The sequence below is a fragment of the Coregonus clupeaformis genome, chromosome 27 (genome assembly GCF_020615455.1).
Source record: "Coregonus clupeaformis isolate EN_2021a chromosome 27, ASM2061545v1, whole genome shotgun sequence".
Lineage (NCBI taxonomy): Eukaryota > Metazoa > Chordata > Actinopteri > Salmoniformes > Salmonidae > Coregonus > Coregonus clupeaformis.
In genome coordinates this window covers 1,050,501-1,076,539 of record NC_059218.1, presented here as the reverse complement: position 1 = coordinate 1,076,539, position 26,039 = coordinate 1,050,501, and the positions used below count along the sequence as shown (strand labels likewise).

General features: G+C 42.3%; 1 pseudogene; it reads left to right on the top strand.

The window, feature by feature from the left end:
- LOC121542186 overlaps nt 1–2,438 on the top strand; it is a 28,986-nt pseudogene extending 26,548 nt beyond the window's left edge.
- The last annotated feature ends 23,601 nt before the right edge of the window (nt 2,439–26,039 follow it).

Genomic DNA, 26,039 nt, shown 5'->3' with positions numbered 1-26,039 from the left:
CCATTAGTTCATAGACAACACTTATGTGAATATAAAAATGTATTTAAATGTTAATTCATTAACTTGAATTTTTTTCACTTGTCAATTGCCCAAGAACCACAAAGTGGTTTGTTTAGCTATTAAAAAACTCTTCACACAGAATTTACTCTACTAATTACCTGACGTTATTGATTTTATAGTTCCTAAACACACACACGCGCATGTGGATGCACATGGTCCTGGCTTTTTCCTAGCTATCTCAGGCCGGGATTCAATCCGATTGCGGGTTATAAGCATTTCCACTTCTAAAGGAAATGTTCCCGGCGTTCGTGGACATCCCATTCACGGTAAACGCTGCGTATGTTGGCTCAGGAAATTGCCTTTAAAAGCCCCAATGCCTGTAACCCGCGATCGGATTGAATCCCGGCCTCACTCTTTTCACAGTTCTCTCTCTCTCTCTGTCCCCACTTTTTCTGCCTCTCTCTCTCTCTCGCTTGTTCTTGCTGTTTTTCTGACTCTCCACCTGCCCTCCCTCTCTCCCCTCTCTCATGAATATGTGTGTATGTTATTTAGTATCTCCAATAGTCTCAGGTGATGAAGGGATTGAAGTCATTTCTATAAACAGCTGAGTCCCTGTAGTTAGTCTGATGGTAGAAGTTAGGGGTTAGGGGTTGATTAATCCTCTTTTTCTTTCCTCCTTCCTCTTCCTCATTACCTTTCCTCCTCCCTCTTCCTCTTCCCTTCCCCTCTCCTCTCCTGCTCTCAGTTAATTGATTTCATGCATCTTTCAGTGAGAGCTGATCTTCTGGGCCGCTACTCCCTGTAGCGAGACTGATAAGGAATCAGCAGACGTGTGTGTGTGTGTGTGTGTGTGTACAGGCGGAGGCAGAGATAAGGAAGCAATTCAGAACTATGTGTTCTACTAGACTACACCTGAGTGACATTCCTGTCCAACAATCTCATTAGTGTGTGTAATAATTTGGTGGGTGGCTATATTTGTATAAGTGTGCATTAATACGCATGTATGAATTGGAAATTTGTTTGCATATCCCACTCTCCCTGAGACACCCTCGGAGATTGTGGTCATGGCCAGGGTCGGCTAATATCAACGGCGACACTGGAGCCATTAGGGTTACGTGCCTTGCTCAAGGGCACATCGACAGATTTGTGTGTGTGTGTGTCTAACTAACTCTCTATGTGTGTAGGTACTATGTGTCTGTGGTGTTGCTGTACTATTTCCTGCCGCTGTGCATAATGGGATGTGCCTACCTGGCGGTGGGCTTGTCCCTGTGGGCGGGGACTATCCCTGGAGACTCCACCCACCGCTACCGAGAACAGCTCATCGCCAAACGCAAGGTACACACACAGACATAACACACTTATGTACACACACACTCATGCAGGCATACACACACACACACACACACACACACACACACACACACACACACACACACACACACACACACACAGCAGGGAACCTCTTAAGTGAATATTCTTAGGCAAATTACTAAATTGCTTTCATCTCCCACTCCTTTTCTCTCTCTCTTTCTCCCTTCCTCCCTTTCCCTCTCTCCCTCCCTCCCTCCCCCCTCCACTCTCTCTATGTAGTGAAGATGATGATTGTGCATGTTGATCGACGTACGCCTACACGCACACAGCAGGGAACCTCTTAAGTGAATATTCTCAGGCAAATCCCTAAATTGCTTTCAATTCTCTACCTCCCTCACTCAGGTAGTGAAGATGATGATCGTGGTGGTGTGTACGTTTGCAGTGTGCTGGCTGCCATACCACATCTACTTCCTTCTCCAGCAGTTCCACCCTGACCCCATGCAGCTGTTTGAGTGGCGCTACATCCAACAGGTCTACCTGGCTGTCATGTGGCTGGCCATGAGCTCCACCATGTACAACCCTATCATCTACTGTTGTCTCAACGATAGGTGGGTTACGTACATGCACAGACATGCACGCACCGTCCTGTGGGTGGCAATGAGATGGTCCCATTTGTCTCTTTGTTCCTCTGTCTGTCTCTATACGTATATTTATCTCTCTCTAGGTTCAGAGCAGGCTTTCAGCAGGCGTTCTGTTGGTGTCCGTGTGTTCCTGCAGGCTCATACGAGGGACTGGAACTCAAGTCCACCAGCTACCTACAAACTCAGGTCTGTGTTTAAATTCTGTCTACTTTGTATGTGTATGAATTTGTGTATAAACTTGGTCTCCATTATCTCTGTTTCCAGGTGAGTGTGTACCGGGCCAGCCGGATGGAGACCAGTGTGTCGACTGTTCTGCAGCCCACTGAGGAGTAGCGCTGTGGGGCCGAGCTGCCAGCTTGCCCCCCTATCAGCCAGACAACCCTGGAGCTCACCTCCAATGACTCACGATCAGACCCCAACACCCCCGACAGCCCTGTTTTTTTAACGGCAGACACAACATGGATTAATAGCTTAATAAACACCTAACTGGACAATTGTCTGAAACATTTCTGTAGGTAGATGTGGTTTAGTGCACTACACCTGTTCTAGTGCACTATTCTCCTTGTCTAGTACACTTTGCACTACCAACTAGTTCACTAAGAAGTATTAAACAGGACTAGCATCTAGAACACTTCTGTAGGCAGACATGGTTTTGTGCACTTCAACCTGTAGTTATATTCTCCTTGTCTAGTATATCTGACCAGGCCAAGTGGGGAGCTCATAAGGATTTTTTCCATCGTTCACCACCCTGTCCCTGTGTACCCCCTGCCACACCCCCCTGCATTCCAGAACCATAGGGCTGTGTTTGGAACACTCAGACCACCACTTTCCCTAGTAACAACAGCAGCCACAGGTCACTCGCTAAGAAAAGAAAATAGCGTGTGTGTGTGTGGAGTTCTGCGAGGTGATGTGTGTTGGCCCAGCACCTGTTGTCAGGGATTACTGCTAAAAGCCGACAATGTGAGGAGCAGTACTCTGCCTGGTCAGAGCACAGGGCAGATACACTACATGACCAAAAGTATGTGGACACATCTCATTCCAAAATCATGGGCATTAATATGGAGTTGGTCCCCCCTTTGCCGCTATAACAGCCTCCACTCTTATTGGAAGGCTTTCCACTAGATGTTGGAACATTGCTGCGGGGACCTGCTTCCATTCAGCCACAAGAGCATTAGTGAGGTCGGGCACTGATGTTGGGCGATTAGGCCTGGCTCGCAACCGGCGTTCCAATTCATCCCAAAGGTGTTCGATGGGGTTGAGGTCAGGGCTCTGTCCAGGCCAGTTGAGTTCTTCCACACCGATCTTCGACGATCAATTTCTGTATGGACCTCGCTTTGTGCACGGGAGCATTGTCATGCTGAAACAGGAAAGGGCCTTCCCCAAACTGTTGCCACAAAGTTGGAAGCACAGAGTTGTCTAGAATGTCATTGTATGCTGTAGCTTTAATATTTTCCTTCACTGGAACTAAGGAGCCTAGCCCAAACCATTAAAAACAGCATAAATACCATTATTCCTCCTTCACCAAACTTTACAGTTGGCACTATGCATTGGGGCAGGTAGCGTTCTTCTGGCATCCGCCAAACCAAGATTCGTCCGTCGTACTGCCAGATGGTGAAGCGTGATTCATCACTCCAGACAATGCGTTGCCACTGCTCCAGAGTCAAATGGCGGCGAGCTTTACACCAATCCAGCCGATGCTTGGCATTGTGCATGGTGATCTTAGGCTTCTGTGCTGCTGCTCGGCCATGGAAACCCATTTCATGAAGCTCCTGACGAACAGTTCTTGTGCTGACGTTGCTTCCAGAGGCAGTTTGGAACTCGGTAGTGAGTGTTGCAACCGAGGACAGATAATTTTTACGCTCTATGTGCTTCAGGACTGGGGTCTCGTTCTGTGACCTTATGTGGCCTTGTTGCTCCTAGACATTTCCACTTCACAATAACAGCACTTACAGTTGACCGGGGCAGATCTAGAAGGGCAGAAATTTGATGAACTGACTTGTTGGAAAGGTGGCATCCTATGACGTTGCCACGTTGAAAGTCACTGAGCTTTTCAGTAAGGCCATTCTACTGCCAATGTTTTATCTATGGAGATTGCATGGCTGTGTGCTCGATTTTATGCACATGTCAGCAACGGGTGTGGCTGAAATAGCCGAATCCACTAATTTGAAGGGGTATCCACATACTTTTGTACATATAGTGTATATATAGACAGGGCAGAAAAGAGAGGGGGACACACATAGAGGAGAGGAGCGAGAGAGGAGAGGAAGGAGGGAGGGAAAATGGAGACAGAAAGGTAAGGAGAAGAGAACAACAGAGGAGAGAAAGAGAGGAGGTATCATAGAGTGAGAGTGGTCAGTGGAAAGGTAAAGGAGAGGTGGAGAGAAACAGACTGCTCTCCCTCTTTCGCCTTCCTAAGCCCTCTATATTACCTCATCTGTCCACACAGAGAGTATGGAGCAGGGAGCGAGAGCGAGAGAGAGAGATTATTTTATTTTTTTAAACTTTCACTTAGCTAGTGAATGCAGCTAGCTAGTTTAGCCTACTGAAACACCTGGCTCAAACAGAGAGGGATGCTATGTTAGCTAGCTGGCTATTGCTATCCAACACTGGCACTCTTCCAAGTCAAGGTAAGCTTTTGGTTTTATGAATTTATTGCCACCGGGGCCTGCCGGTGTAACTGCTAAACTGCTTTCTGACTACACTGTACTGCATGATTGTAGCAGGTTTACCAATGCGTTAGTTCTAGTATCTATGTTGACTATGACAGGACAACGATGTAGGCTGTGTGTAGCAGTTAGCGGTCATGATATGAAGGTTTGGCTTGTAAAGGTTTTTTCGCCTGTTTACAGACAGCTGATGTGTTGTGCACTGAAGTCCACAAGCAAAGGGAAAAGGTGAGAGGAGGAGAACGCGTACATAGTTGCGAGAAGGAATGATATATACAACGAGCAATGTGATCAGGCTGTTTTTATGTTGCTATTATGAAAGTGAACTGTGTTTGCGTGTGATCAGGGGTGTATTCCTGTCGCCGATTCTGTTGAAAAACGTTTCTTAAACTGTAGCAAACGGAACGAAATGGGCATAAACATACCTGAATTTGTTCGATAGAAACTCACATATTTAACTGTTGGACTAATGATTACAACCTAGATCAGCTAGATGCAGGCAAGAGTGTGCAAGGCGGTATTTATTGAATGTGTCACTGTCTGTCACCTTGATTACTACAAATTCTCTCAACCTGTGCACCTACATTGTAAACTTTCATTCATAGGCTAGGTTGTAGCAACCTCATGATGGGTACAGGAAAATGTTGAGTATCATGTAGTAGCCTAAACCTATCATTTAGTTGGGTGAATGGAATATGAATGACAGTAATCCAATATGCTGTAATAGAAATAAGGCAGTGCTCATAAATTTTTTTATCATCCTCCCTCATCTTAAACGGCACCAATCGCCACTGGTGTATACAGTGGGGGGAAAAAAGTATTTAGTCAGCCACCAATTGTGCAAGTTCTCCCACTTAAAAAGATGAGAGAGGCCTGTAATTTTCATCATAGGTACACGTCAACTATGACAGACAAATTGAGAAAAACAAATCCAGAAAATCACATTGTAGGATTTTTAATGAATTTATTTACAAATTATGGTGGAAAATAAGTATTTGGTCAATAACAAAAGTTTCTCAATATTTTATTATATACCCTTTGTTGGCAATGACACAGGTCAAACGTTTTCTGTAAGTCTTCACAAGGTTTTCACACACTGTTGCTAGTATTTTTGCCCATTCCTCCATGCAGATCTCCTCTAGAGCAGTGATGTTTTGGGGCTGTCGCTGGGCAACACGGACTTTCAACTCCCTCCAAAGATTTTCTATGGGGTTGAGATCTGGAGACTGGCTAGGCCACTCCAGGACCTTGAAATGCTTCTTACGAAGCCACTCCTTCGTTGCCCGGGCGGTGTGTTTGGGATCATTGTCATGCTGAAAGACCCAGCCACGTTTCATCTTCAATGCCCTTGCTGATGGAAGGAGGTTTTCACTCAAAATCTCACGATACATGGCCCCATTCATTCTTTCCTTTACACGGATCAGTCGTCCTGGTCCCTTGCAGAAAAACAGCCCCAAAGCATAATGTATCCACCCCCATGCTTCACAGTAGGTATGGTGTTCTTTGGATGCAACTCAGCATTCTTTGTCCTCCAAACACGACGAGTTGAGTTTTTACCAAAACGTTATATTTTGGTTTCATCTGACCATATGACATTCTCCCAATCCTCTTCTGGATCATCCAAATGCACTAGCAAACTTCAGACGGGCCTGGACATGTACTGGCTTAAGCAGGGAGACACGTCTGGCTTTGAGTCCCTGGCGGCGTAGTGTGTTACTGATGGTAGGCTTTGTTACTTTGGTCCCAGCTCTCTGCAGGTCATTCACTAGGTCCCCCCGTGTGGTTCTGGGATTTTTGCTCACCGTTCTTGTGATCATTTTGACCCCACGGGTGAGATCTTGCGTGGAGCCCCAGATCGAGGGAGATTATCAGTGGTCTTGTATGTCTTCCATTTCCTAATAATTGCTCCCACAGTTGATTTCTTCAAACCAAGCTGCTTACCTATTGCAGATTCAGTCTTCCCAGCCTGGTGCAGGTCTACAATTTTGTTTCTGGTGTCCTTTGACAGCTCTTTGGTCTTGGCCATAGTGGAGTTTGGAGTATGACTGTTTGAGGTTGTGGACAGGTGTCTTTTCTACTGATAACAAGTTCAAACAGGTGCCATTAATACAGGTAACGAGTGGAGGACAGAGGAGCCTCTTAAAGAAGAAGTTACAGGTCTGTGAGAGCCAGAAATCTTGCTTGTTTGTAGGTGACCAAATACTTATTTTCCACCATAATTTGCAAATAAATTCATTAAAAATCCTACAATGTGATTTTCTGGATTTTTTTCTCTCAATTTGTCTGTCATAGTTGACATGTACCTATGATGAAAATTACAGGCCTCTCTCATCTTTTTAACTGGGAGAACTTGCACAATTGGTGGCTGACTAAATACTTTTTTTCCCCACTGTATGTATAACAATGCAGGGTTAATTTAACAGTAATATGACAAAATGTATTTAAAAATGTACGTTTATTTTAATCCGTTTTGAAATTGTCCACTTGTGGGAACTTACACGTACCTTTCAATAACTTCATAATAAAACATCTGATTGCCTTAGAATAAAACTAGTTTTTTAATTGAATCCAAAGATGGAAGTGGGCTTAATAGGTAGGTGGGCTAAATAGGTAGGCTTACCCTAAATGTGCAGAGATAAAATTGTGTGTATGTGAGTTCTTTTTATTGATATACAATGTTAGGGCAGTAACCCCCGGCACCACAAACGAGAAAAGCATGGTAGTATGTGACTTAGTATGTGTCTATGCTTTCATGTGTGTATGTGTCATGAACAGTAGGTATGTACTGTATATATATGCTTGGTTGACACAAACACTGGCACTGGAAGTCTCTGCCACAGCTGTGAGGGTAGGGACTGTGGTCCCTCTGTGTGTTGGTCGAAGACATCTATCACAGCCAGGTATGACATGCCAAGTGCCACCCAATGCCCAGATCCGTGTGTGTGTGTCTGTGATTTGCTTTGAACACCTGACTGCACCTGCTCCTTTCCTACAGCGTGTGTGTGTCTGGCAGAACAGGGGTGCACACACACACACACACACACACACACACACACACACACACACAAAGACCTCATTGTTATGCCTATTGGTTCAGCTATCTTTGTGTATTGAGTACATGACGATAAGTAGCATAGTGCGATTGATGCATGATTGTCACTATTTTATTTAGAAGGTCAACAAACTATTTAAACTGATTTACCTGAAGAACTGAGAATATTATGTCCTCCATAAAACACAATACTTTTTATAACGTATAGTCACTGTTATTTATTCTTATTGAGTGTGTTTATATAAATGAACATGAAAAGTGAAAATTTTTTAGGAGTTATGTTATGTTATCGTGACTATGTACTGAATATACAGCTGTACCCATTTTTGGTTTTGTCGTGCATCAAAAGATGTTGCCAAGAGCTTTACGGTGTTCATATTTGTGGTGTATTGAATGAAATTGTGACCATTATATTTTGCTACCTGTCTGTAGTATGAATACACATTATTTACTGCATCAAACAGTAGCCAGACTTCCTTCTGTCAAAGTTGTGAACTATCTGAAGAATGCTGCTGATACACACGAAATGTACGTATTTATGATACAGAAAACTTTACTTCTAAAGTAGTGTATAATATATGTTGGATAACATGAGGAAAGTTAACTTGGAAATTTCTAAATGGGAAGTTCACTTTCTCTAAGTGTCTGTCTCGACAGACAGCCTGCAGGACAATCCATTCAAAAGGAGGACCCGCTGTCTGCCTGGGGAGATGCTGTAAACAGCCTGTAGATCAGTCTGATCAGAAAACTTTAACTTCAAAATTAGAGCACTATATAGGGAGTAAGGTACCTGAGGAACCTGAGGAAAGTTAACTTAAGCCTCATTTACACCTTGCGCTAATATGTGGGTTTTGTGATCTGATCAATATTGACATATTAGTCATTTAGCAGATGCTCTTATCCAGATCGACTTACAGGAGCAATTAGGGTTGCTCACGAGCACATCGACAGATTTTTCACCTTGTCAGTTTGGGGATTCAAACCAGCGACCTTTCGGTTACTGGCCCAATGCTCTAACTGTGTCTGCATTGTGACCATATTTCCTGGTGCATCCCTATATGCAAATTATTTTATAGATATTATTTTAAACTAATATGTATTGATTTATTTTAAGATAATTGATGCCATGAGTAAATGGTGCTACCTGTCAATGGTTTTAGAGGCCGGTATAGTGATGATTTAAATGGTTTGATCCAGATCTGTTTACACTTTATTGATATCCAGATACAATGGGTCCCTGGCTACCTCTAGAGGTGGTCAGGAAGATCTGATCACAATCAGATCACAATCCCTCTTTTAATCGTCTACACCTGTCAAAATATTTAGGCAAAATCAGAATGTGGATAAGATCAAGACAAAGGACGCATGTTAGAACCAGGTATAAATGAGGCTTGAGACGAGCTCTGACTGTCAACAGGTGTCACCAGAGCCTCTTTTACACCTTGCACAAACGTGAGTTTCATGATCTAATCAATATGATCCAATCAGTATCTGATCAAGGGTTGTTGCGTCTACACATTGTATTAAAATGTGTCTCTGTTTGCATTGTGACCAGATTAGATGGTGCCTCCCTGTTCGCAAATTATTTGAAAGATGTTCTTTCAAAATAACATGGATTTTAACATTAGATTTTTTGACAATTACTGATGCCGTAAGTCAATGGTGCTATCTGTCAATTATTTTAGAGAACATTATAATGATGATTTAAATGGTTCATCCATCCAGATCTGTTTACACTTGATTGATATCCAGACACAATGTGTGCCTGACTACTTCCGCAGGTGGTCAGAAAGATCAGGACAAAGGATGAATGTTAGCACCAGGTATGAATGGGGCTCTGGTGTCTGGAGGAACTCCACAGGAACAACAACTTCAGTCTGATCTCATAATAGGTCTGCCAGAATTAAATCAGTTCCTAATAAATCTAATCCGTGCCACATTTTAATTTCAATTCAATTGATAGCAAATAAGGCTATTTTAAGCCCTCATCAGCCACCTGTGACTGCCTGTTCTGCAACGATGAGTGTGTTGACTGTGTGTTTAGTGCGTGTGTGTATCAGAGAGAGAAACATAACTGACATATAACTCCTTTGTGTTCCTATCCATAATGACAGATCCTTTTTATTGCTCCTCTGTGTTCAAACAAGAGTTTGACAGCACTGGTATTAAGAACAGAGAGGGAGGGAATGGAAGGGAGGGAAGAGAGAAAGAGAGAGATGCAGTGGGAGCAAAAGCAAGGTAGACAAAGAAAGAGACAGACCAAGACAGAGAGAAAGAGTGACTGAGAGAGGGGAGGAGAGACAAAGTGACAGAGAGAGAAAGGATTGTTCTGGTTGGCCAGGTTGTTATGGTTACAGCTACTCTACGTGAACCCAGCTGCTTTAGCCTGTGTGTGTGTGTGTGTGAGTGTGAGTGTGCATGTGTGTGTGTGTGGCTTTAATATGTGGCAAATTGATATGAGATCAATATTCAGCTATTAACAGCTTTCTGTCTCCCTTCTCCTCTCACTCTGGATGCCATTAGGGCCTATAGGAAATGACCTGCAATTTTCTTGCCATTACGTGTTCACACACACACGTACTGGCGAGAAAATTGCAGGTAATTTCCTATCCAGAATGAAAGTACTGTAGAGAGACAGGAAGCTTTCCAATATACAGAATAATCTAAAAATGCATCAAATAAAAAGTTAGACACGGCAACTAGACATGGCAACTGACACAAAGAACACAGCTGACACTACAAAGGACAAGGACACCAAGGAGCACAGCTATCAACAGAAAGCCTTCCTAAAGAGAAAGGTCTGTTTTAAAGGAGCCCAGAGTCTGTGGTGCCTTCAGGTGGTCCAGGGGTTCTTCCAGAGGCTGGGGGCGGTCGAACTGAAAGCCCGATCCCCAAAGGAGCGGAGCTTGGTCCTGGGGGCGTGGCGGAGCAGGCTATCGCTTGACCTGAGGGTGCGGGTGGGGTTATGGAGGGAGAGCAGTTCTTTGAGATAAGGAGGGGTATTGCCATGAATACACTGGAAAGTCAGCAGGAGTGTTTTGAATTCAATCAGGAATGAGATGGGGAGCCTGTGCAGAGATGCCAGGATGGGGGTGATGTGATGGTGTTTCCGTACTCTCATCAGGATCCTGGCAGCGCTGTTCTGGATGTATGGGAGCTTCTGGAGACTCCTGCCAGGGATCCCGATGAACAGTGCGTTGCAGTAGTCCAGCATTGAGGACATACAGGCATGGATGAGCTTATCTGCATCAGCGTGAGTGAGGGTGGGACGGAGTTTGTCAATGTTCTTGAGGTGATAGAATGACGCTTTACACAGTTGTTTGATGTGGCTGTCAAATTGTCAGGGAGATAGAATCAAGCTTTACACCCAGATTGGAAACCCCACCCACCCACCCACCCACCCACCCATCCCATCCACCCATCCACCCCTCTCTCTCTCCCTCCCTCCCTCCCTCCCTCCCTCCTTCCCATCCATCCACCCACCCCACCAAGGCATCGTACAAGGATATCACAGAAAAGTAAATTAAATAAGACCAAAAAATTGACAATAATAGAAACAAAAACAAAACAAAAACAATGGAAAGAAAACGGTATTTTCAGCACAATATATGGCCACTAGAACAGACATGACTGCTTACTAAAATATACAAGTTATACTAAGTAAAAGACAGGCTCTCCACGTATTGTATGACCAGGTTAAGTCAAACTTTTGTCTGGACCCATGCCCCCTCAGTGTACCTAACCTTTTCCAGAGGCAGAGATGACATCACCTCCTTAACCCACTGCATAAAGGAAGGTGGCTTTGCAGACTTCCTGTGAAAGTGGACAAGGCGGTGAGCTAGCAATTGAATGTGTGGTAACATTCTGATCTAGGAGAAGTACTCCAAAAATAGCAGTGAACGGGTTGGGACTAATAGTGTTATTACACATATGTGAGAATGCCTAAAAAATGGGGTCCCAGAAGCCACTCAAAGATTGGCATGACCAAAACATGTGTCCCACAGTCGCTGGACTCTGACGGCATCTCAAACACTTGGGGTCAACATTTGGAAATATCTTTGCCAATCTGTAATGAGACGGTGCAAAAACATTGAATGAAGAGATTTGGATACGCTCAATACTATGTTGCCATATGTCATCAGGTAGCTTGCCATCCATGTCTTGCTCCCATGCAGATTTTGTATTTGCCCAGGAAGGCGGATTAATGTTCTATATTATGTCATACAGTGCATTCCGAAAGTATTCAGACCCCTTGACTTTTTCCACATTTTGTTACGTTACAGCCTTATTCTAAAATGGATTACAAAATATATATATCTCATCAATCTACACACAATGCCCCATAATGACAAAGTAAAAACTGTTTTTTAGAAATGTGTGAAAATTTATTACAAATTTAAAAATGAAATATGACATTTACATAAGTATTCAGACCCTTTACTCAGTACTTTGTTGAAGCACTTTTGGCAGCGATTACAGACTAGAGTCTTCTTGGGTATGACACTACAAGCTTGTCACCTGTATTTGGGGAGTTTCTCCCATTCTTCTCTACAGATCCTCTCAAGTTTGGATGGGGAGCGTCGCTGCACAGCTATTTTCAGGTCTCTCCAGGGATGTTCAATCGGGTTCAAGTCTGGGCTCTGGCTGGGCCACTCAAGGACATTCAGAGACTTGTCCCGAAGCCACTCCTGCGTTGTCTTGGCAGTGTGCTTAGGTTCGTTGTCCTGTTGGAAGGTGAACCTTCGCCCCAGTCTGAAGTCCTGAGCGCTCTGGAGCAGGTTTTCATCAAGGATCTCTCTGTACTTTGCTGCGTTCATCTTTCCCTTGATCCTGACTAGTCTTCCAGTCCCTGCCACTGAAAAACATCCCCACAGCATGATGCTGCCACCACAATGCTTCACCGTAGGGATGGTGCCAGGTTTCCTACAGACGTGACACTTGGCATTCAGGCCAAATAGTTCAATCTTGGTTTCATCAGACAAGATAATCTTGTTTCTCATGGTCTGAGAGTCCTTTAGGTGCCTTTTGGCAAACTCCAAGTGGGCTGTCATGTGCCTTTTACTGAGGAGTGGCTTCCATCTGGTCACTCTACCATAAAGGCCTGATTGGTGGAGTTAATAAAAAATATAAAAAATAGTTCTGCAGAGATGGTTGTCCTTCTGGATGGTTCTCCCATCTCCACAGAGGAACTCTGAAGCTCTGTCAGAGTGACCAAGGCCCTTCTCCCCCGATCGCTTAGTTTTGCCGGGCGGCCAACTCTAGGAAGAGCCTTGGTGGTTCCAAACTTCTTCCATTTAAGAATGATGGAGTCCACTGTGTTCTTGGGGACCTTCAATGCTGCAGAAATGTTTTGGTACCCTTCCCCAGATCTGTGCCTATACACAGTCCTGTCTCGGAGCTCTACGGACAATTCCTTCAAACTCATGGCTTGGTTTTTGCTCTTTCATGCACTGTCAACTGTGTGACCTTATATAGACAGGTGTGTGCCTTTCCAAATCATGTCCAATCAATTGAATTTACCACAGGTGGACTCCAATCAAGTTGTAGAAACATCTCAAGGATGATCAATGGAAACAGGATGCACCTGAGCTCAATTTCGAGGCTCATAGCAAAGGGTCTGTATACTTATGTAAATAAAATTGATCAAAACCTGTTTTCGCTTTGTCATTATGGGATATATATTGTGTGTAGATTGATGAGGAAATTGTTTTATTGAATCAGTTTTAGAATAAGGCTGTAATGTAACAAAATGTGGAAAAAGTCAATGTGTCTGAATACTTTCCGAATGCACTTTATTATCTGGAGATTGTGCCCTTCAGATACGGGTTAAGATCTAAGCACCTCTCGACTGGACACTTAGTGGGCTCGAGTGGAAATGAAGGGAAGTGTTTTTTAGCAAAGCTGCGAGTTTGCAGGTACCTAAAAAAGTGGGTATTGGGAATATTATGGTCAACCATCAGAGTATCAAATGAGACAAATATGTTATCAACAAATAGGTTAAAAAAACACCAGGCCATTCCTATGCCAGAACTGGAATTATGTGTCAATCTGCGATGCTGGGAAAATATGTTTAGATGTTTTATTTTTTAGGGGGTAGATCAGCTTTAATATTGCAGATAGATTGTAACTTCCATCAATGTAATTGTCTGCATTACTGCCAATCCCCCATATATATTTATTTGCATATATATATATATATATATATATATATATATATATATATATATATATATATATATATATATATATATATATATACATACATACATACATACATACATACATACATACATACATACATACATACATACATACATACATACATACATACAAATACATATACATACATACAGTACCAGTCAAAGGTTTGGACACACCTACTCATTCAAGGGTTTTTCTTTATTTTTACTATTTTTTATATTGTAGAATAATAGTGAATACATCAAAACTATGAAATAACACATATGGAATCATGTAGTAACCAAAAAAGTGTTAAACAAATCAAAATATATTTTATATTTGAGATTCTTCAAATAACATAATTTTTTTGTGAATCAATACGTAAAATAGTACATTTATCATAATTTGGTTGTAATCCAGAGAGGTTAGAGAATGTATCTACAGTTGAAGTCGGAAGTTTATTCCCCCTCAGGAGACTGAAAAGATTTGGCATGGGTCCTCAGATCCTCAAAAAATTCTACAGCTGCACCATCGAGAGCATCCTGACTGGTTGCATCACCGCCTGGTATGGCAACTGCTTGGCCTCCGACCGCAAGGCACTACAGAGGGTAGTGCGTACGGCCCAGTACATCACTGGGGCCAAGCTTCCTGCCATCCAGGACCTCTATACCAGGCGGTGTCAGAGGAAGGCCCTCAAAATTGTCAAAGACTCCAGCCACCCTAGTCATAGACTGTTCTCTCTGCTACCGCACGGCAAGCGGTACCGGAGTGTCAAGTCTAGGTCCAAAAGACTTCTCAACAGCTTCTACCCCCAAGCCACAAGACTCCTGAACAGCTAATCATGGCTACCCGGACTATTTGCACTGCCCCCCCACCCCATCCTTTTTACGCTGCTGCTACTCTGTTAATTATTTATGCATAGTCACTTTAACTCTACCCACATGTGCATATTACCTCAACTAGCCGGTGCCCCCGCACATTGACTCTGCAACGGTACCCCCCTGTATATATAGCCTCCCTACTGTCACTTTATTTTACTTCTGCTCTTTTTTTTCTCAACACTTTTTTTGTTGTTGTTTTATTTTTACTTTTTTTGTTAAAAATAAATGCACTGTTGGTTAAGGGCTGTAAGTAAGCATTTCACTGTAATGTCTGCACCTGTTGTATTCGGCGCATGTGACCAATAAAATTTGATTTGATTTGATTTAATTTGACTTAGGTTGGAGTCATTAAAACTGGTTTTTCAACCACTCCACACATTTCTTGTTAACCAACTATAGTTTTGGCAAGTCGATTAGGACATCTACATTGTGCATGACACAAGTCATTTTTCCAATAATTGTTTACCGACAGATTATTTCACTTATAATTAACTGTATCACAATTCCAGTGGGTCAGAAGTTTACATACACTTAGTTGACTGTGCCTTTAAACAGCTTGGAAAATTACAGAACATGATGTCATGCTTTAGAAGCTTCTGGTAGGCTAATTGACATAATTTGAGTCAATTGGAGGTGTACCTGTGGATGTATTTCAAGGCCTACCTTCAAACTCAGGGCCTCTTTGCTTGACATCATGGGAAAATCAAAAGAAATCAGCCAAGACCTCAGAAAAAGAATTCTAGACCTCCACAAGTCTGGTTCATCCTTGGGAGCAATTTCCAAACACCTGAAGGTACCACGTTCATCTGTACAAACAATTGTACACAAGTATAAACACCATGGGACCACGCAGCCGTCATTCCGCTCAGGAAGGAGACGCGTTCTGTCTCCTAGAGATGAACGTACTTTGGTGTGAAAAGTGCAAATCAATCCCAGAACAACAGCAAAGGACCTTGTGAAGATGGTGGAGGAAACAGGTACAAAAGTATCTATATCCACAGTAAAACAAGTCCTATATCGACATAACCTGAAAGGCCGCTCAGCAAGGAAGAAGCCACTGCTCCAAAACCGCCATTAAAAAGCCAGACTACACATGGGGACAAAGATCGTACTTTTTGGAGAAATGTCCTCTGGTCTGATGAAACAAAAATACAACTGTTTGGCCATAATGACCATCGTTATGTTTGGAGGAAAAAGGGGGTGCCTTGCAAGCCGAAGAACACCATCCCAACCGTGAAGCACGGGGTGGCACCATCATGCTGTGGGGGTGCTTTGCTGCAGGAGGGACTGATGCACTTCACAAAATAGATGGCATCATGAGGAAGGAAATTATGTGGATATATTGAAGCAACATCTCAAGACATCAGTCAGGAAGTTAAAGCTTGGTCACAAATGGGTCTTCCAAATGGACAATGACCCCACGCATACTTCCAAAGTTGTGGCAAAATGGCTTAAGGACAACAAAGTCAAGGTATTGGAGTGGCCATCACAAAGCCCTGACCTCAATCCTATAGAAAATGTGTGGGCAGAACTGAAAATGTGTGTGCGAACAAGGAGGCCTACAAACCTCACTCAGTTACACCAGCTCTGTCAGGAGGAATGGGCCAAAATTCACCCAACTTATTGTGGGAAGCTTGTGGAAGGCTACCCGAAACATTTGACCCAAGTTAAACAATTTAAAGGCAATGCTACCAAATACTAATTGAGTGTATGTAAACTTCTGATCCACTGGGAATGTGATGAAACAAATAAAAGCTGAAATAAATCATTCTCTCTACTATTATTCTGACATTTCACATTCTTAAAATAAAGTGGTGATCCTAAGTGACCTAAAACAGGGCATTTTTACTAGGATTAAATGTCAGGAATTGTGAAAAACTGAGTTTAAATGTATTTGGCTAAGGTGTATGTAAACTTCCGACTTCAACTGTAGATCCTCTATGAGGCTGTGGAGGGATTCAAGTTGTGGATTTAAAAGAAGACATGAGTCATCAGCGTACAATGACACCTTTGTTTTTAATCCCTTGATTTCTAATCCCTTGATATTATTGTTGGATCTGATTTTAATAGCTAACATTTCGATGGCCATAATAAATAGATATTCCGATAGTGGACAACCTTGTTTTACTCCTCTTGACAGTTTAACACTTTTGGAGAAATAGCCATTATTTACTATTTTACACCTAGGGTTTCTATACATGATTTTAACCCATTTTATAAAAGATTCTCCAAAATTGAAATGCTCCAGGCATTTATATATAAACTCCAGTCGTACTTTATCAAATGCCTTTTCAAAGTCTGCTATGAATAGCAGGCCTGGTTTCCCAGATTTTTCATAGTGTTCTATTGTTTCCAGTACTTGCCTTATATTATCTCCATGTAAAAAACCTGATTAGAATGAATAATGTCCGACAATACCTTTTTAATTATATGCACTATACATTTTGCTAGAATATTTGCTTCACAACACTGAAGTGTAAGGGGCCTCCAATTTTTTTTATGGACTGGATCTTGATATTTCCCACTTGTATCCTGTTTCAGTAATAATGAAATCAGACCTTCTTCTTGAGTGTCTGATAATCTACCATTTACATAGGAGTAGTCAAAACATACTAATAACGGTCCTCTAAGTATATCAAAAAAGGTTTGGTATACCTCAACTGGTATGCCATCCAACTCTGGAGTTTTTTCGGACTTAAAGTCTTTAATTGCGTCCAGAAGTTCCTCCTCTGTAATTTCACCTTCACATGATTCTTTCTGTATGGCTGTCAGTTTATTATCAATAGAAAAAAATCCATACAATTAGCTTCGGTTAGAGCAGATGGAGGCGACTGAAACAAAAACATATGCTTAAAGTACTTTGCTTCCTCCTTCAAAATATAATTTGGTGAATCATGAGTGACTCCATCATTTGTAACCAGTTTCAGTAAATTATTTTTGGTAGCATTTCTATGTTGAAGATAAAAAAAATAATTTGGTGCATTTTCCCCCATATTCCATCCAGTTTGCTTTATTTTGATAATATATTGCACTTGATCTTTCTTGAATAAGTTCCTCCATTTCTTTTTGTTTTTCCTCTAACTTATTCTGAGCCTCTGTCTTACAGTTTTTATTGCTATCTATCTGTTCTGTTAGACCTTCTATTTCCTTTGTTAGTATGGACTCTTTTGACCTAAATTGCTTTTGTTTTCGAGATGAGTACTGAATTGCATGGCCTCTAAAGGCACATTTAAAGGTCTCCCATACAATAAGGGGATTTGCTGTGCATATGTTATGTCTGAAAAATTCAGTATGTTTAGATGTTAATTGGGAGAAGCAGCTTGCTTGGTTAAGGCTAAAGTGATTTCGGAATTGGGACCAGATTTTAAGGGAGTTCTTGACAATGGGATTCAAAACATGGGTGCCAAGGTGCATGGGCAGTGGGGAGCACAGGAGCGAGACAGGAGAAGTTGGAAGGCTTGACTGTAACTCCATGATGGCCCAAGTTGAATGTAGAAAACCAATAAACACATTTAGATATATTTGCTGACCAGTAGTGGTGTAAAATAATTGGGAAGGCCCAGCCCGCCTGCGGGCTTAGATCTCTCTAGATATACCTTTCTTATTCGTGGATTTGACCTATTCCAAATGAAGTTGGAATAGCAGCTGTCCAGTTGTTTGAACATCGACTTTGGCAGAAAAATGGGAATGGGAAGTACAAAAACCTAGATTGTCTAGAATGCATGCACACAAGATGTCAGGAAGAGCCTCTGACTAGTAAAGAGCAGAGTAGAATTGCTTAAATTGATTGTTGATTTCTTTGGGATTGGTAGAAGTTAAATCTGCTGCAATACAGATTTCAGGTGTGGTGCTGCTAGCAGCGGATTGTCGAAGCTGGTGAGATAACTTGCCAGCTTTCTCTCCGTGTTCATAAAATGTCTGCCTCTACTTTAACAGAAGCTGCTCGGTTTGTTTAGTGGAAAGGTTGTCAAATTCCGATTGGAGTAGCAGTCTCTCTTTGTAGAGTTCAGGAGTCGGAGAAGAGGCATATCTGTTGTCCACGTCTAGAATGAGTTAAGATAGCTCCGATAAGCGTTTAGTGTGCTGTTTGTTGTCATACGCTGTGTATGAAATAATGTGGCCCCTTATATATGCTTTTAACGACTCCCACACAGTAGAATGAGACATGTCAGGGGTGCAGTTGAGCTGTAAAACGACATCAATGTGAGTTGATATATATTTTTTAAAGACACTACATGATAGTAGTAATTGGTCAAATCGCCATGCGCGTTGGGACGCAATACTGTCTGGAAAGCGGATATCTAGCTGGACAGGGCTATGGTCTGAGATAAGATGCTGTGATATTGGCTATTAGTTACAAAAGGAATAATTATATTGTCCAGCAGGAAAAAGTCAATCCTAGAGTATGAGGGGTGGACTGGAGGGGGAAAAAAGAGTACTGTTTAGCAGGGGGATCGCTCCTCCTCCACGGATCAGACAAATTATAGGATCTAGAAGTGAGCTGATTACTGCACCAGATTTTGAAGTTACATTATTGGGCTTCGGTCTGAATCGGTCTAGACTTGGATGTAGTACACAGTTGAAATCTCCGCCCAATATCAATGTTGCAATGAGGTCAGAGAAAATGTTTGCGTCATCCCAATTAGGACCAACCTGTACGTTAAACAATTTCCCCATCACAATAACATATCTGCCATTAGTATCTAAAATTACTTTGGAGGAGACAAACAGGGTGCTTTGTCTGAGAAGGACGGCTGCCCCTCTGGCCTTAGCACTAAAGTTGGAGTGAAATATTTGGTCGATCCATCCTCTCTTTTTTTTGTAATTTTTTAAAATATTTTTTTTGATTGTTTTTATTTTTTAATATTTTTTAATGTTTTTTTAATTTTTTTTAAAAAAATTTTGGGGGGGGGAATGGATGAGCTTAATATTGCAGATAGATTGTATCTTCTATCAATGTAATTGTCTGCATCACTTCCAATCCCCCATGTTTTTAAAAAAAATATATATATATACTCCCCTTTATTACTTTTCAACCCCACCATCCTTTCCCTACTTGGAGTAAATTAGTGAACAACAATGCCCAGGCCTCTACTTCCGGTCTATAATTACTATCTACACCTTATGGACAGAGTTAATTTTACAATAATTATATATATATATATATATATATATATATATATACAGTGGGGAGAACAAGTATTTGATACACTGCCGATTTTGCAGGTTTTCTTACTTACAAAGCATGTAGAGGTCTGTAATTTTTTATCATAGGTACACTTCAACTGTGAGAGACGGAATCTAAAACAAAAATCCAGAAAATCACATTGTATGATTTTTAAGTAATTAATTTGCATTTTATTGCATGACATAAGTATTTGATACATCAGAAAAGCAGAACTTAATATTTGGTATAGAAACCTTTGTTTGCAATTACAGAGATCATACGTTTCCTGTAGGTCTTGACCAGGTTTGCACACACTGCAGCAGGGATTTTGGCCCACTCCTCCATACAGAACTTCTCCAGATCCTTCAGGTTTCGGGGCTGTCGCTGGGCAATGCGGACTTTCAGCTCCCTCCAAATATTTTCTATTGGGTTCAGGTCTGGAGACTGGCTAGGCCACTCCAGGACCTTGAGATGCTTCTTACGGAGCCACTCCTTAGTTACCCTGGCTATGTGTTTTGGGTCGTTGTCATGCTGGAAGACCCAGCCACGACCCATCTTCAATGCTCTTACTGAGGGAAGGAGGTTGTTGGCCAAGATCTCGCAATACATGGCCCCATCCATCCTCCCTTCAATACGGTGCAGTCGTCCTGTCCCCGTTGCAGAAAAGTATCCCCAAAGAATGATGTTTCCACCTCCATGCTTCACGGTTGGGATGGTGTTCTTGGGGTTGTACTCATCCTTCTTCTTCCTCCAAACACGGTGAGTGGAGTTTAGACCAAAAAGCTATATTTTTGTCTCATCAGACCACATGACCTTCTCCCATTCCTCCTCTGGATCATCCAGATGGTCATTGGCAAACTTCAGACGGGCCTGGACATGCGCTGGCTTGAACAGGGGAACCTTGCGTGCGCTGCAGGATTTTAATCAATGACGGCGTAGTGTGTTACTAATTGTTTTCTTTGAGACTGTGGTCCCAGCTCTCTTCAGGTCATTGACCAGGTCCTGCCGTGTAGTTCTGGGCTGATCCCTCACCTTCCTCATGATCATTGATGCCCCACGAGGTGAGATCTTGCATGGAGCCCCAGACCGAGGGTGATTGACCGTCATCTTGAACTTCTTCCATTTTCTAATAATTGCGCCAACAGTTGTTGCCTTCTCACCAAGCTGCTTGCCTATTGTCCTGTAGCCCATCCCAGCCTTGTGCAGGTCTACAATTTTATCCCTGATGTCCTTACACAGCTCTCTGGTCTTGGCCATTGAGAGGTTGGAGTCTGTTTGATTGAGTGTGTGGACAGGTGTCTTTTATACAGGTAACGAGTTCAAACAGGTGCAGTTAATACAGGTAATGAGTGGAAAACAGGAGGGCTTCTTAAAGAAAAACTAACAGGTCTATGAGAGCCGGAATTCTTACTGGTTCGTAGGTGATCAAATACTTATGTCATGCAATAAAATGCAAATGAATTACTTAAAAATCATACAATGTGATTTTCTGGATTTTTGTTTTAGATTCCGTCTCTCACAGTTGAAGTGTACCTATGATAAAAATTACAGACCTCTACATGCTTTGTAAGTAAGAAAACCTGCAAAATCGGCAGTGTATCAAATACTTGTTCTCCCCACTGTATATATATATATATATATATATATATATATATATTTATTTATTTATTTTTGCTCCTGGACTTCTTCTACTCTCAACCTCTCTGATCATTTTCATGATGTCCATCCGGTTTGCTTCTATATGCCATATCTTTCTAACTGTGCTCTTTCCCAAAAGCTCCCAACATACAACCTATATACTTATTATGGACACAGTATGCTTACATTATTAGATATCTTTGTTATTATTTGTTGTTATTTGTTATTAGTTCCATCCTCTCTTTAGTTTATCATGATAGTGTTGGTCACATGTTTCATGAGCTGAAATAAAGATCCCAGATATTTTCCATATGAACAAAAATAGTATTTCTCAAAAATGTTGAGCACAAATGTATTCACATCCCTGTTAGTGAGCATTTCTCCTTTGCCAAGATAACCCATCCACCTGACAGGTGTGGCATATCAAGAAACTGATGAAACAGCATGAACATTGTCGTGGGGACAATAAAAGGCCACTCTAAAATGTGCAGTTTTGCCACAGATGTCTCAAGTTTTGAGGGAGCGTGCAGTTGGCATGCTGACTGCAGGAATGTCCACCAGAGCTGTTGACAGATAATTTAATGTTAATTTATCTATCATAAGCCGCCTCCAACGTCGTTTTAGAGAATTTAGTAGTACGTCCAACCGGACTCACAACCGCAGACCATGTGTATGGCGACGTGTGGGCGAGCGGTTTGCTGATGTCAATGTTGTGAACAGTGTCCCATGTTGGCGGTGGGGTTATGGTATGGGCAGGCATAAGCTACGGACAACGAATACAATTGCATTTTATCGATAGCAATTTGAATGCACAGAGATACCCTGACGAGATCCTGAGGCCCATATTTTTAAAGGTATCTGTGACCAACAGATGTACAGTGGGGAGAACAAGTATTTGATACACTGCCGATTTTGCAGGTTTTCCTACTTACAAAGCATGTCGAGGTCTGTAATTTTTATCATAGGTACACTTCAACTGTGAGTTGAAGTGTACCTATGATATAAATTACAGACCTCTACATGCTTTGTAAGTAGGAAAACCTGCAAAATCGGCAGTGTGTCAAATTCTTGTTCTCCCCACTGTATCTGTATTCCCAGTCATGTGAAATCAATAGATTAGGGCCTAATTCATTTATTTCAATTGACTGATTTCCTTATATGAACTGTAACTCAGTAAAATCTTTGGAATTGTTGCATGTTGCATTTATATTTTTGTTCAGTACAGAAATGAATGTTAGTACAATCCCTGCCTTACACAGGAAGCGGCACAGGTCCTAATCCAGGCACTTGTCATCTCCCGTCTGGATTACTGCAACTCGCTGTTGGCTGGGCTCCCTGCCTGTGCCTTTAAACCCCTACAACTCATCCAGAACGCCGCAGCCCGTCTGGTGTTCAACTTTCCCAAGTTCTCTCACGTCACCCCGCTCCTCCGCACACTCCATTGGCTTCCAGTTGAAGCTCGCATCTGCTACAAGACCATGGTGCTTGCCTACGGAGCTGTGAGGGGAAACTTCATTGGCAAACTTCAGACTTCCCTGTATATGTGCTTTCTTGAGCAGGGGGACCTTGCGGGCGCTGCAGGATTTCAGTCCTTCACGGCGTAGTGTGTTACCAATTGTTTTCTTGGTGACTATGGTCCCAGCTGCCTTGAGATCATTGACAAGATCCTCCCGTGTAGTTCTGGGCTGATTCCTCACCGTTCTCATGATCATTGCAACTCCACGAGGTGAGATCTTGCATGGTGCCCCAGGCCGAGGGAGATTGACAGGTCTTTTGTGTTTTTTCCATTTGCGAATAATCGCACCAACTGTTGTCACCTTCTCACCAAGCTGTTTGGTGATGGTCTTGTAGCCCATTCCAGCCATGTGTAGGTCTACAATCTTGTCCCTGAAATCCTTGGAGAGCTCTTTGGTCTTGGCCATGGTGGAGAGTTTGGAAGCTGAGTGATTGATTGCTTCTGTTGACAGGTGTCTTTTATACAGGTAACAAACTGAGATTAGGAGCACTCCCTTTAAGAGTGTGCTCCTAATCTCAGCTCGTTACCTGTATAAAAGACACCTGGGAGCCAGAAATCCTTCTGATTGAGAGGGGGTCAAATACTTATTTCCCTCATTAAAATGCAAATCAATTTATAACATTTGTGACATGCGTTTTTCTGGATTTATTTGTTGTTATTCTGTCTCTCACTGTTCAAATAAACCTACCATTAAAATTATAGATTGATAATTTCTTTGTCAGTGGGCAAACGTACAAAATCAGCAGGGGATCAAATACTTTTTTCCCTCACTGTATACTGGCCTTCCCCATGTTGGAAGGCTGCATCTACCTCTCCTAGACTAGAGCAAGATACTACCATGTTAAACCAAACCTCATGAGAGCTCTATCCAAGCCGAACATAATCAAGTTCACACATAGGGAAGGGATTCTGGAGGGAACCACCTCAGTTCTCTAATGTATCTCATGCAACATGCATATTTGAAGGATTATTAAAATTAAATTAAAGAGTTATACATTCCGCTCCCCACCCCACCCTGTGACCAACCCCATCCATTTGGGATGTCTTGTATTTTATTTTTAACAAAAAAAAACACAAACACTTGTTCACAAGAGTTTATTTTCTTCACTGAATCACCTGGACATCCACATCAAGGTGTGTATGAGTGTCTGTTCTGTTCTGAACCAGTGTTCAGACTTCTAAAGCCTGTGGGGAGACCTGGGTTATATGCTTTGTTTGATGTCCCCAATAGGACTGTCATCCCTGCCTAACTTCAAACCTCACAGGAGAGGAATGGAGAGAAGGATGTAGGGATGAAGGGATAGAGAAAGGGTTCAGAGAGAGGGCAAGTTAAAATAACACACACCTGCATGTACACAGATAGACAAACAGACAGACAGACAGACAGAGTCAAAGTAAGACATCAATCACCGTGGTAACAACCAAAGTTTAGCAGCGCTGAAGGTCACCAGTTCATTCATCCCCTTTTTCTTCCACACCTCCGCTCTCTGTTTCTCTCCCTCCCTCTCTCTTTTGATCTCTCAGCTTTAATAGATTCTTCCCTCGCTTGTTTACCTGACTGCTGTCTTGTTTCATTTCCCTCTCTGTTCATCTTGTTCCCTCTGTCCCTCTTTCTTTTGTCCTCTTCTGTCGTCTCCTCTTAGGCATGCTCATCATCTCTTGTTCATTGACATACACTCCTCCAGGCATCTCTCTCACTCTTTCTCCAACCCCCCCCCCCAGACTAAAACTGCAGCAGACTATATTCTCTCTCTTTCTCTCTCGCAAATGCAAGCACTCATTCAAAACAACAGCTGACTCGTGGAGTGGTTAGAAGGTGCAGTGGAAATATGTAGAAAAACCTGTCTGAGAAGGAAGAGAATAGGAGAGGGAGAGTTTGGTGAGGGATTAGGGGGTGAATATGTAGACTGTAGTAGTCCATGGGCCACCCACCAGAAAAGGCATTAGTGACCCAGGAAACAAAATTGCAAAGTTTCATTACGTAGATCATTTTATGGATATGAACACTGTGTGGTTAAAAAGTTGTAGAAGTTGCAGATTAATTATGTTGGGTAATTTCCCCTAGCAACATTATGAGGTTGCTATGTTACACCTTGGTTACAATTGTTATACATGTTCCGGTGTTGTCCATGCTTGCACGAAGCAAATTATGTAAAGGACAGGAGGAATCCCGAGATAAAAGCATTTTTCTCAGATGCTAGAATGCGCTTTATGTAGCTGCCTGGATCTTGAATGTTTTGAGAGCTGTGCTTTTATGGTGGCCCTTGTAGGCTAAATACAGCTGGCAAAATGTCTTATATTAACTGAGAAAACCACTACATGGATAAAACATTTATGCTGAAACAGGAAAGGGCCTAGCCAGATGGTGAAGCATGATTCATCACTCCAGAGAACGCTTTTCCACTGCTCCAGAGTCCAATGGTGGCGAGCTTTACACCACTCCAGCCGAAGCTTGGCATTGTGCATGGTGAACTTAGGCTTGTGTGCGGCTGCTTGGCCATGGAAACCCATCTCCCTACGAACAGTTATTGTGCTGAGGTTGCTTCCAGAGGCAGTTTGGAACTCGGTAGTGAGTGTTGGAACCGAGGAAAGACCATTTTGACGCACTACGCGCTTCAGCACTAGGCGATCCCGTTCTGTGAGCTTGTGTGGCCTACCACTTAGCAGCTGAGCATTTTTGCTCCTAGATGTTTCCTTCACAATAACAGCACTTACAATTGACCGGGGCAGCTCTAGCAGGGCAGAATTTTGATGAACTGACTTGTTGGAAAGGTGGCATCCTATGACGGTGCTACGTTGAAAGTCATTGAGCACTTCAGTAAGGCCATTCTACTGCCAATGTTTGTCTATGGAGATTGCATGGCTGTGTGCTCGATTTTATACACCTGTCAGCACTAATTTGAAGGGGTGTCCACATACTTTGTATATATAGTGTTGTTCTGTGTGCCAGTGTGCAACAAAAGTAACCAAAGTGTAACATAGCAACG